Consider the following 10,824-nt stretch of genomic DNA (forward strand, 5'->3'; position numbering starts at 1 on the left):
AGAGAGCTCAGATGTATACAAGCTAGAGTACAAGGTAGTTAAGGCTTCAATGATTTGAGAAGGGAGGGTAAAGAGTGCATTATCCTTATTCTTTTGTTCTATTCATTGCTGCCTGCTGTTCTGATTGGTTTAGTCTCCATGCCAACAGTCTACTAGGTTTCTGCCTTGTTCTCAAGTGGAGAAATACTTCCTCAGAACTTGTAATACTTTTGTATTCAGCTTTCATGATGGCTAAATTCTTCTGCCTGTCATCCGTTTAGTCACCTTCCATCATTATCTCTAACATACACCCCAATCTTCACATTTCCCTTGATGGCAGTCAATCAAAACACCTTTAGTTTCGTTAGCAGCACATGAATAAGATATTCATGGTGTTTACTTTGAAATCGATTCATATCTGACGTCGTTATAAGTGAGTCTTGAATGGTGAGCTAAAGAGATGTACGTCGAAGTAGCTCCAAACATCTTGTTCTTTTTGTAAGCGAGTTAAACCCTCACACATTTAAAGTTGTATAGTCTAGACGGGACATCTAATAGTTTGAGATATAATGTAGACAGTCAGTATGGATTGTAAGTAGGACATATAGAAAATAAAGCAAATATTAAATACAAAATAGGAACAACAAATAGTGAGCACCCCGTGTGGTGGTGTTGCTTCAGGTTCAGAGTAGATATAATACTGTTAACCCCCCCCCCAAACACATACACACACACACAAACATCCACCCTCAGGCTCATGTGTAACAGTATAACTTTACCTCGTCCCCTCGCCCCGACAAGGGCGCGAACCAGGGACCCTCTGCACACATCAACAACTGTCACCCACGAAGCGTCGTTACCCATCGCTCCACAAAAGCCGCGGCCCTTGCAGAGCAAGGGGAAACCCTACTTAAGTCTCAGAGCAAGTGACGTAACTGATTGAAACGCTACTAGCGCGTACCCGCTAACTAGCTAGCCATTTCACATCCGTTACACTCACCCCCCTTTCAACCTCCMCCTTTTCCGCAGCYACCAGTGARSCGGGTCAACAGCYTCAATGTKACAGTYTAASTTTAMTACGTCCCCTCTCCCCGACCCGGGCGCGAACCAGGGACCCTCTGCACACATCGACAACAGTCACCCACGAAGCGTCGTTACCCATCGCTCCACAAAAGCCGCGGCCCTTGCAGAGCAAGGGGAAACCCTACTTAAGTCTCAGAGCAAGTGACGTAACTGATTGAAACGCTACTAGCGCGTACCCGCTAACTAGCTAGCCATTTCACATCCGTTACACATGCACGTAAGATAATGCATGCAAAAAAAAATCTAAATACACACAGTCATTTATACATGCCTGAAAGATTCTGACTTGCCATGTGCTTGCTCATACAGTTGTAACCATTGGAGAGGTGTGCTTGTTTGCACAAGGATGGATGGGCCCAATATCTAGTCCTGGCTGATGGCCAGGATACCTCCCCTCATACACATACACACTAGTCCCCAACGGAAAACCTTCACCCCAGACACCTCTGTGCAGTCAGTCTGTTTTGAATTGATATGCCGCCAGGACAATATTATGCCCCCTCTCTGCCTCCTCTCCAACCCCCCTGTTTCACAAATAATTTAGCAAATATAAGGTGACAAAGGCTATGTTGCATATGTGGTAAGGATCACACTTTTTTTGAGTGCCTTGTTAGTGAGATGGTGAAATAGATGAATAGAGACCATTAATATGTTGCAATTATGACTTGAATAAACGTATCAATGTCAGTTTAAATCATCCACGAGGAATCCCTGAACATTGCATACAGTGGAAATCTTACTTATTGCCAAAGGTAAACTCTTTATTCTATTCGCCACTAGAGGGCAGCACATCTGCAATAAACCAGGGGATTGTAGAACAAGTAAATTGCACTTCAACATTAGCCTCATACATGCTAAACAACATCACTCTGATTATGTCATATACTACCAGAACTATTGGCAACTACATCACTTCCATAGTTATCCATATGCAAGTAGGTCAAAAGGCTATCAAATAATGTGAATACATGTATAGGTCTAGGTCCATATATTTATAATGCATATTATCACAAGGTGTATTGTTGAAGACAGTGCATTAGAATCCTCTTATGGATTACAGGTGGGAAATTTTGCAGTGGTTTTTCAGTTACTCTCTTCGATGTCTCAAGTATTACCTAAATTATCTTTGCTTATAACTCTCAGACAAATGCACACACCCATTCTCTGCTACACCTCCTCCTCGTGGTAAACAATTCAACTGAAAGCCTCTACKCCCCCCCCCCCCCCCTCCCTTCTCATAGTCCCCAATAAATCTGCTCCCTGGACCTATGACTCCTCAATGGACTTGCAAATCTCCCTCCCCTGCTTCAGCCCATTTCCATGGGCTAGCATTAGCATACAGATGTTAGTAAGAAAGAGAGAGCAGTCTCACAAAAGCCCCATGCCTTTTCATGTCTTGCAGTAACCCCCTCCACCCCAATTTTTCAATAGAATGGCCAATCGCTATTGTCTGAGATTATTCAGCAGTGGGATGTTCTCAATCTGCTAACACCAGAATGCCAAAACAAAGCCAAACAATACACACATGAAACCCTTCTGTCTGTTCCCCTCTGTCTTTGTCCAAATAAAATAAAATGTTTGTATCATGTTCTCATTTTGTGCAGAGAGTCATTCTTGTTCAATCTCCATTACAAACATGTGATCCTACTATTTATCCCTCTTAGAAAGCATAAATCATTTAAAACGAGTTTTCGTATTTGTTATTGTCACTTTTTCTAAGATGAGTAATAATATCACTTTATTGCATAACAGTGATGGTATGAAGTGCAGTGTGCCTCTAAGTTAAACAAGTCAGTGAGACAGTGATTTCCTACAGAGTTTTATTTTGAACAAAACAGGTAAAAATATATTAAGATAGAGACAGGGATTCATATCCCATAGAATGTAAACAATACACTTAAATTATATAGAAACCAACAAAACCGAAAGTATCATTTTTGCTTTGAAAAAACAAAATAAATAAGTTTTAATTTAACAAATGCAAAGCCTTGTTTGTTTTTCCATCACAGTTAAGGCTAAAAGTAAAGACAATCACAGTCCTTTCTTGCTGCAAATGAGCTACAAAAAACACTCTTGGCTCACAAAAGACAAGTTCCTCGTAAGATAAAATACACATAGTAATTCATGCCACTTTGTCTAATAACAGTTAGTGTGCAAGAGACCAACATGTTGACGTAACGCATATTACTCATACATTGTCACTGTGGCAACATTGCTTGCCTATGTTATTAGCTCATGTAACACCACAGAGCATGTTTATAATATGTTATAAACAGTCACAAAATTGTGTATGAGAATCCTGTCTCGCTGAGTAAGCAAAACTGGATGAATGTATCAGGAACTTGAACGTTGAAACGTTGAACCCAAACTAAATGCTGAAATGCACTTGTTGGGTAAGGACATATGACTTATTATGACCGGTGAGGGCAATACATGTATTTACTGATTGAACAAGGTAACTTGTAACACAAGTATTGCTTTCACTGGCATAAGGAGATGCTGGTGGACATGGTCCTGGCAGTGTCTACACTCAAGCAACTCAGAGTTCTAAAGCTATATAGCTCAAACAAAGCCAAGAGTAGAGCATATTCTTCTGCATCACATACAAATGCATAACACAATCGTAAACAAACTCTGCAAAACATACAAAATAAATAAATCTCCAAAAAGCCCTATGGTTAGACTACTTGATAATACTGTCAATTAGTTMCCTTTACTGAAGGCTACATTTTGTTTACAGTAGGCCTAGCTACATTTTGGGATACGTTTCAACATTTACTCTGCCTACAAGACAAGGTACTATGTTCAGCTTTGGTTACACTCTAAAAGGGCAAGGCTATAAGAAGAACCATTGGAGTTGTAAAAAGCACACGTGTAGACAATAATTTTGTCCTTATACCAAGCCCAAAATGATCATTACCTGCACGCTTTTTTTCAAAATGGGTACAGAAAATTCCTCAACAGAACTCTCTCAGCAAAGACATCACGGATACTGTAAAGCTAGTTGAGCCACCCATAGTAGCTAATACGGGTATACAACAGTATACATGGACGTTATGATATATTGTTTTAAATATGTCGGCTATAGCTTTAAAACATTGGTCAGAACTCCTGCTAGGATGAGACAGTAATATGCAGTTGAAGGTCAGTCATCTGAGACAGAGAGGCGGCTAAAGATGGGGAGACGTCTGCCCTCAAGTCCAGGGGACTCACAACCACTCAGGCTACTGGAGCTGGTGTAGCCTTCCTGGTCGGAGAGAGAGTCCGGTGAAGCACACCGCTGCAGGGCAGGCAGTCCAGTGAATYAGAAGGCATTGCGGTGAGAGTTCTGTGCGGCTGACTTTTGCGCACAGACAGTTTGGCACTTAGAGTCAGTGATAGTATAAAAGTGAGGGTTGTTATTAATCTGGTCGTTTCCGCAGTCAGACGAGAACGGATAGTTGTGCTTCAGTGTAGCAGGTTCTGGAAACAATGGGGACAGCAGTTCTGGACTACCTGTGGAGGGCGGGGATGATACTGAGGAAGCCCTAGAGAACAGCATGGGCTCTGGAACGGGATGGAATCCGGTCAGTGCTTGGGGAGAGGAGAAACCAGCGAAACTGATGCTGTGACGCAGCAGCTGTGGGCGTTCTCTTATCTTTAGTCGCTGAGGTGGCGTTCCTCCATCCGGCCCGAGCTGCTCGTCTGCGTTATGGATGAAGTGACATCGCGCGCCATAGGGGCAAAAGCCAATGGTGTGGAACGTGCGGCATGGCTCGGTTTTGTACTTTGGGTGCCTGCTCAAGCCACGCTGCTCATCCATGCCGTGAGCAAACTGACACTTGGCTCCGTATTTGCAGGTGCCACTCTCCTCGTAAGTGCGGCACATTTCGGTTTTGTACCGGGTGGAGATGGGAGGGGAGGGGGCGAGGGACTTTGGAGATGACAGGGAGCAGGTGCTGATACTTAGACCGGGTGGGGGCATCAGAGGAGGGGTGGTGGGGAGCTGCTGCTCGTTGTACCCGAGGCTGCTAACATGGCCCTCTATCATGCTGACCGAACGGTCTACACGGAATGGGATGTTGTTGAGAGAGGAGCGGGGCAACTGTTGCTGATGTTTCAGGCTCCACTGCTGGTTAGCAGTGTTAGTAAGGGCCCAGTAGGCTGGCTCGCCGATTGGGTCCACAATGCTGCTGTTGAACTTTGAGTTGGGCAGGGTGACCGGGCATAGTGAGTGTCTGCGCTGAAATCCCACGATGCGCTGCATCTGCGTGGTGGCTGGTGCGCCATCTGGCATGTCCAGACCACGGAAATTCTATCACACAAGAGAGGAATGAAGTCACATTCCAAGACCGGGGATTCAAGCCATGGTCAAGATAATAAAATGTAAATATATGCTGAACCAAATAAACTGTAAACTGCAATCAAACACAATAGCCCGAAAGTTGACTATAATGCGCTTGGTTTGGCAAGGAATGAATGACTAATGGATACCGTTACGCACGTGAATGAGAAAGTTTGAAGCCTTTTCTTTTTAGGCAAAAACTGATTAAAAGATGCACATACGAATCCAAGTTAAAATGATAAAATGTTGTATTTTATTATTTACCATTTTAATTCCTCAGTATAACTTTCAGACATATCCTGCATAGCCTAATGTATTAATACACATTTAAAAACGTATTCTTACCTTGCAGAACTCATCCTCCAGTTCCAAAAACGGCGTTAGGAAGTCGGATGGCATTGTGCTGATGCCTCTGGCAGGTTATCCCACTTCACAGTAGAGTGTGTTCTGTGTTGGTGCAGGAAGACGCTCTAATCAAGCGCTTCTGAAGTTTCTCAGCCATCTGTTGGAATCCCAATAAATAGTTGAGGAGGCCTAGCTCCACCCACATTTTGGTGACAAGGCGTGTCTCGCGTGGAGGGGACTCCTCTTGAGTTGTAGTCGTAGGCTTCTCTCCCCCCATTCACTTTGATACTCTAATCCGGAAACATTAAACAAACATGTCGAAGTTGAACATATAGGTCTTCTATAGCCTATAACTCATAGTTTAAATCTAATTCCAAAAAGCCACATATTTGCACTAGCGGTCTATTAGTGGGGTTAGTTATGTTGGTCTAAATAAATTGATATATGCCATAAATGAATTCATGATATATGATGTGGCTGTAAATCATGGGAAAGTGAAGCATCAATATAATTATTTGTTTTGTTTTTATTGGATGTGACTGCTGCCACATGCAATGGTGAGCACACGTTCATCTCTTTCACCCATTGAACTGTGGGTCATTATGGTCTAATATAATATGGGGATGTATTTTGTGTCTTGCTTGGCACGTCAAAGGCCCAGATTTGAATATGAAACCATGTCTGCAGGAGAGAGGAAATGTACAATGCCCTTCACCCARGATGTTATTTCAGGTATTCAGTTGTAAATGGATGCCATAACACAAGCACAAACCACAACAAGGTGCTGAGGGAGAGGAAGCAGTTGAACTGTTTGGGYTTTTTGGAGGTAAAGTGATGGGAGTATTGTTTTGAATGTTTACAGGAAAATAGAGGGCAGATGACACATTCACCTGTCTGGCAGACAACAGAGGTGGTTGTATGAAATGCAATATGCTTCCTAACTATCCGAACCCTGCTGGCTGACTACAGGCTTATGTTCTCTTTTTCTAAACCTTATGCACAGAACAGAACACATTCTACCAGAGACCTTGGAGAAAAGTCCAACGAGACAGGTTTATTATGTTCACAGTAGGTGGGAGAGCATACTCAAACGTTTGAAAGATAGTGAAGGCAAATCCAAGGGCAAATTCTTACAAGGGATGGGAAAAGCTTACAAACTCCAACACTTTGAACGGCAACTTAATTCATTTGGTGTTTAGTTCACTACAGATGTACGACCTTAATTTGATCACACAAGGTTAAACCTTAATTTGAGGTTTAAAAAGACCATTACAAAAATTACAATTAATTCGAATTCACATTATAATACACATTTCCTGTTGCTACAGGATTATTTTCCTGCTCTAGAAAACTGCCTCAAATGAAGATCCTACATCTGTATGTCTCCTGATCTGTCATTGCATGAACGTAGGCCTCGTTCTGACTCGCTCTCTCCCTCCCTACCTGACATTTGATGATGCGGACTGAAAACAACCGTAAAACCTACATCATTATGCATAGTGCCTGWGTAAAAACATCTAAAACACTCTGTAAACATTTACGTAGAATCTTCAGTCAACAGAAAGCACTGTCCCTTTAAACCACTATGATGCCTTATCGTCAACAGTAGAGTCAACACTTCATACCATTCTGTAAGAACGAAGATAGGGCCCAGCAAAAAGTCTGCTATCCCATGATGACACTTGTTTTGAAGTAGATAAGGAGGAGGGTTGTTTAATTAGGGCATGAAAAGACAAGCAACTGAAACCAGGGTTGCTGTTTGTCGAGTCACAGTGTCAGTAAACCAGATTAAAGTCTATCTACACAATGAAGAGACAGTGTCAATTGTCTTWAGCGACAACAGTGAGAAAAAACTCACTATACTGCCAGGTGACAGTATATTGCTGTTTTAAGGACTGTCTGATGAGGGAGTCTGATTCATAGTACTATAGGCTCATTTTAAATGCTATTTTATAGCTTTACCTCATGTTGGTATCTGTCTATTAGACATTGTGCACTCTACCACTCTCCTGAAGCGGTTTATTTTATCTCGTGTTGTTTTGTGAGGCTGTGGAGGTGGAGGGAAAGATGGAGGGGCATCCATAGCCTCCCAGACAGAGAGAAAAGAGACAATGATGGCCCAACTCTGAAAAGTGACAATTATCAAGGCACAATCAATGTCCTCCTGGAGGACTGGTATGGTTCCCCCAATTATGCTTGAGCGATGGTGCTCACTGGGCAACAATGGGATTATGCAGATGGACCCTTCTCCCTCTGATTGGCCATGCTGTATGTGAGCCAAACCAGCAGGCCTCTGTCACAGATTCCTGTGCATGGATCTATAGTGGTGGATGGAGGGAAAGGGCTTTGTTAATGATTAGACAATCAGGTCACAATGGCAGAGCCATCACAGAAGAGGGAGTGCAATAGCTGTTAAAGTAAGCATCACACAAATGTCTCACATTTGCCTTTGACCCTCAATGGGTACGTCTCAGCTTCTTCATTGTGTCTGACTCCTAGGACCTTTTTTGTCTTAGTAAAGCAGACCACTGATGCATCTCCAAGCTGCTATTCAATAGACATACTCTTATGCAAAGCCGCAGCAACATTTTGCCAGTAAAATGTTGTGTTTTCGCCAGTAATTATTTATGACATTTATGACCACGGTGAGTGTTTCATGAGAATTACAGTGTGGGCACGGTTAAATAACTGTGATGCTCAGTGGTTGCCCGACAGCGTTTGTGGTCAGTTGCTGTAACTGTTTGGTCTTAGCCCTTATCTGCCCATAATCATGACTGGTAGATGTATTGTTTTTCTTGCAGGAAGGAATGACTTAGAAACTGATTCCGGTGTGCGGTGGCTGTTACGTAACCCACTGCCTGGCTATCAGGGCTCAGAGAGGTAAACGGTAGCAGTGAGGTTTTGGACCTGAACAGGACCCACTCCCCACAGGAGATGAAAACAAGTGGGCAAAGCCTGATGGGCAGTTTTTATACAGGCAATACGGTTAACCGAGTCTGTGAATTAGTTTGTCAAATTTTAGCAGTTGTGGGCGACAGAGAACGGTCACATTGCAGAAGAGAAACTGTTGAAACTATAAATAAAATGCTTTTATGACAGGGAGACACATCTTGGCATGTGTTGCCTCGGCATGCTACTTCTCATTACACATAATATAATCTTGATGTTCTGACATGATTCTGTCAATTTAAAACATGTTTAAATAACATCATTGTATGTGATGATAATGAAGAAATGGTTAAAAAGTCACGATATGGTTATTCCAAGCCATAATTGCACGAGCATTACCGGCTAGCTTTCTTGTTGTTACAAAGGGAAGTCTTTTGCGGCTTGTGTCTGAAATGCCATCCACAGTGTCATTTATTAGTAATGCACAAACTATCCTGCTGCCCTTTCCTTTTCTCTCTCCTCCTTTTTCTTCCCCCCTTTCACTGACTTTCCAGTCCCCCCCCTTAACAGCCCCAGAGCCTCTGTTGGAGCTCCAACCCCGCCCCCACAGCCTTCGCCCCCCCCCCCCCCCAAACGACCCGGGCCTGCCTTCATTGTGCGGCCCTCACAAGAGGCCCTTTGTTGTGGCCCTACGTATGCCAGGACAGAAATACGCTATGCGGCTCAGATAAACATGTCCCTGGCAGTGGCCTGGCTGTAAACACGTCTGGAGCTCCGGAGGGCCGGATGGGGAAGGAGGACCATGCCAGGGCTCAGATGCCGGCCGGCCCGAGAGATAGCTCACCTTCTCAGCACAGTCAATAGCTACAGGAACAGGCACATATACCTGTAGGATGAGGGCTCTTTCCTGTGTGTAAAGTCCTCAGAGATGTGTCCCTGTCTGTGTTGTTCTGGGGGACAGGATAACGTGAGGTTCCCACAGACATCCGCTCAGGGACAAACAAGCCCCTCATTTAACGCAGGGGCACAGTTTCACAGCAAACAGTCGTACACTCACACACAGGTGAAGGATTAGCTCATACAAACAACAATGTCAACAGAGCGGCAACAATTGTAAAACACCCTGACGTTGTTGGAGGTTCCCTATTTAGCATGTGTCAGGGATGTCCAGAACACATAGACAGACAGGAACTTCCCTGGCATTGACTTCCCTGTCCGGGTCCCTATTCTCTTCTGCGTGCATACACACGTGTGTTTGTTTCTGGATGCACTAGGGTTGGTATGATACATGGTACATTTGAAAGGGAAACCAATGGCAACATTGATGTTAGGTCAGAGAGAGCATCAGGCGGTACGTTAAATCTCTTGTCAGTGTACGAATAAGAACTTAACTCCTTTAATCACAGAGATAGCCCCTGTCTACTGCATGTGTGGATGTTACATTTTAAGCTTAGCCATAATGGGCTAGTATATGTCCCAACATGTTGACTTCAAGAAGACCCAAACAAACACGTGATAAACTTTGAGAGTTGGGGGGAGTATTTCTGCAACACAAGTTATGTGTTACTCCCTCTACTGGCATTGGTAACCACTTATCAATATCATCTTATGTGCGCCAAGCATCCCTTTAGATGGAAGCCTCCATTAAATGCTTGGATGTAATAAGTGTATGAGACTCAGAATGGCAAGTCCACCCTAGGAAAACAATATGGAGATATTGGTAAGGGCATGACACCACGCATATGCACATTTTTAGGCAATAGATGGGCCACACTGACGATTTAGCTCAGCAAACCCTTTCTGAGCCTTCCCTACCTGGCCTTTCTCACTGACGATTTAGCTCAGCAAACCCTTCCTGAGCCTTCCCTACCTGGCCTTTCTCATGGATTGTGTGTCAATTGGGGCATTTCCATATTCAGGTGGACTTGAATGGATGTGAATGGCTCTGTTTGCATAGGTAGTGCCTATTGTTGTCACCCAGTGTTGTATGGTGGTCCCAGTAGGGATCACAGAAGGCTATCTCACTCTATGCACTGTATGTAAGCATGGGCCTATGTGGGATTTAACAGCAATGCATAGAAGGTAAATTGTGAAATAATTTGTGTTATCCCTACACTAGAAAACCAACTCTCCTACAAATATTTCCTGGCAGTCAATAGGCTAGAATTTTTGACAGCCTCTTATTGGTAAGGGAAGTACCTCCC

At 43.5% G+C, this 10,824-nt stretch overlaps 1 pseudogene; it reads right to left on the bottom strand.

Annotated features, from left to right (window-relative positions):
- Window positions 1–4,001: 4,001 nt before the first annotated feature.
- On the bottom strand, window positions 4,002–5,880 carry LOC111960538 (mRNA decay activator protein ZFP36L1-like; annotated as a pseudogene).
- Window positions 5,881–10,824: the final 4,944 nt, after the last annotated feature.

The sequence above is a fragment of the Salvelinus sp. IW2-2015 genome, linkage group LG4p, assembly GCF_002910315.2.
Source record: "Salvelinus sp. IW2-2015 linkage group LG4p, ASM291031v2, whole genome shotgun sequence".
Lineage (NCBI taxonomy): Eukaryota > Metazoa > Chordata > Actinopteri > Salmoniformes > Salmonidae > Salvelinus > Salvelinus sp. IW2-2015.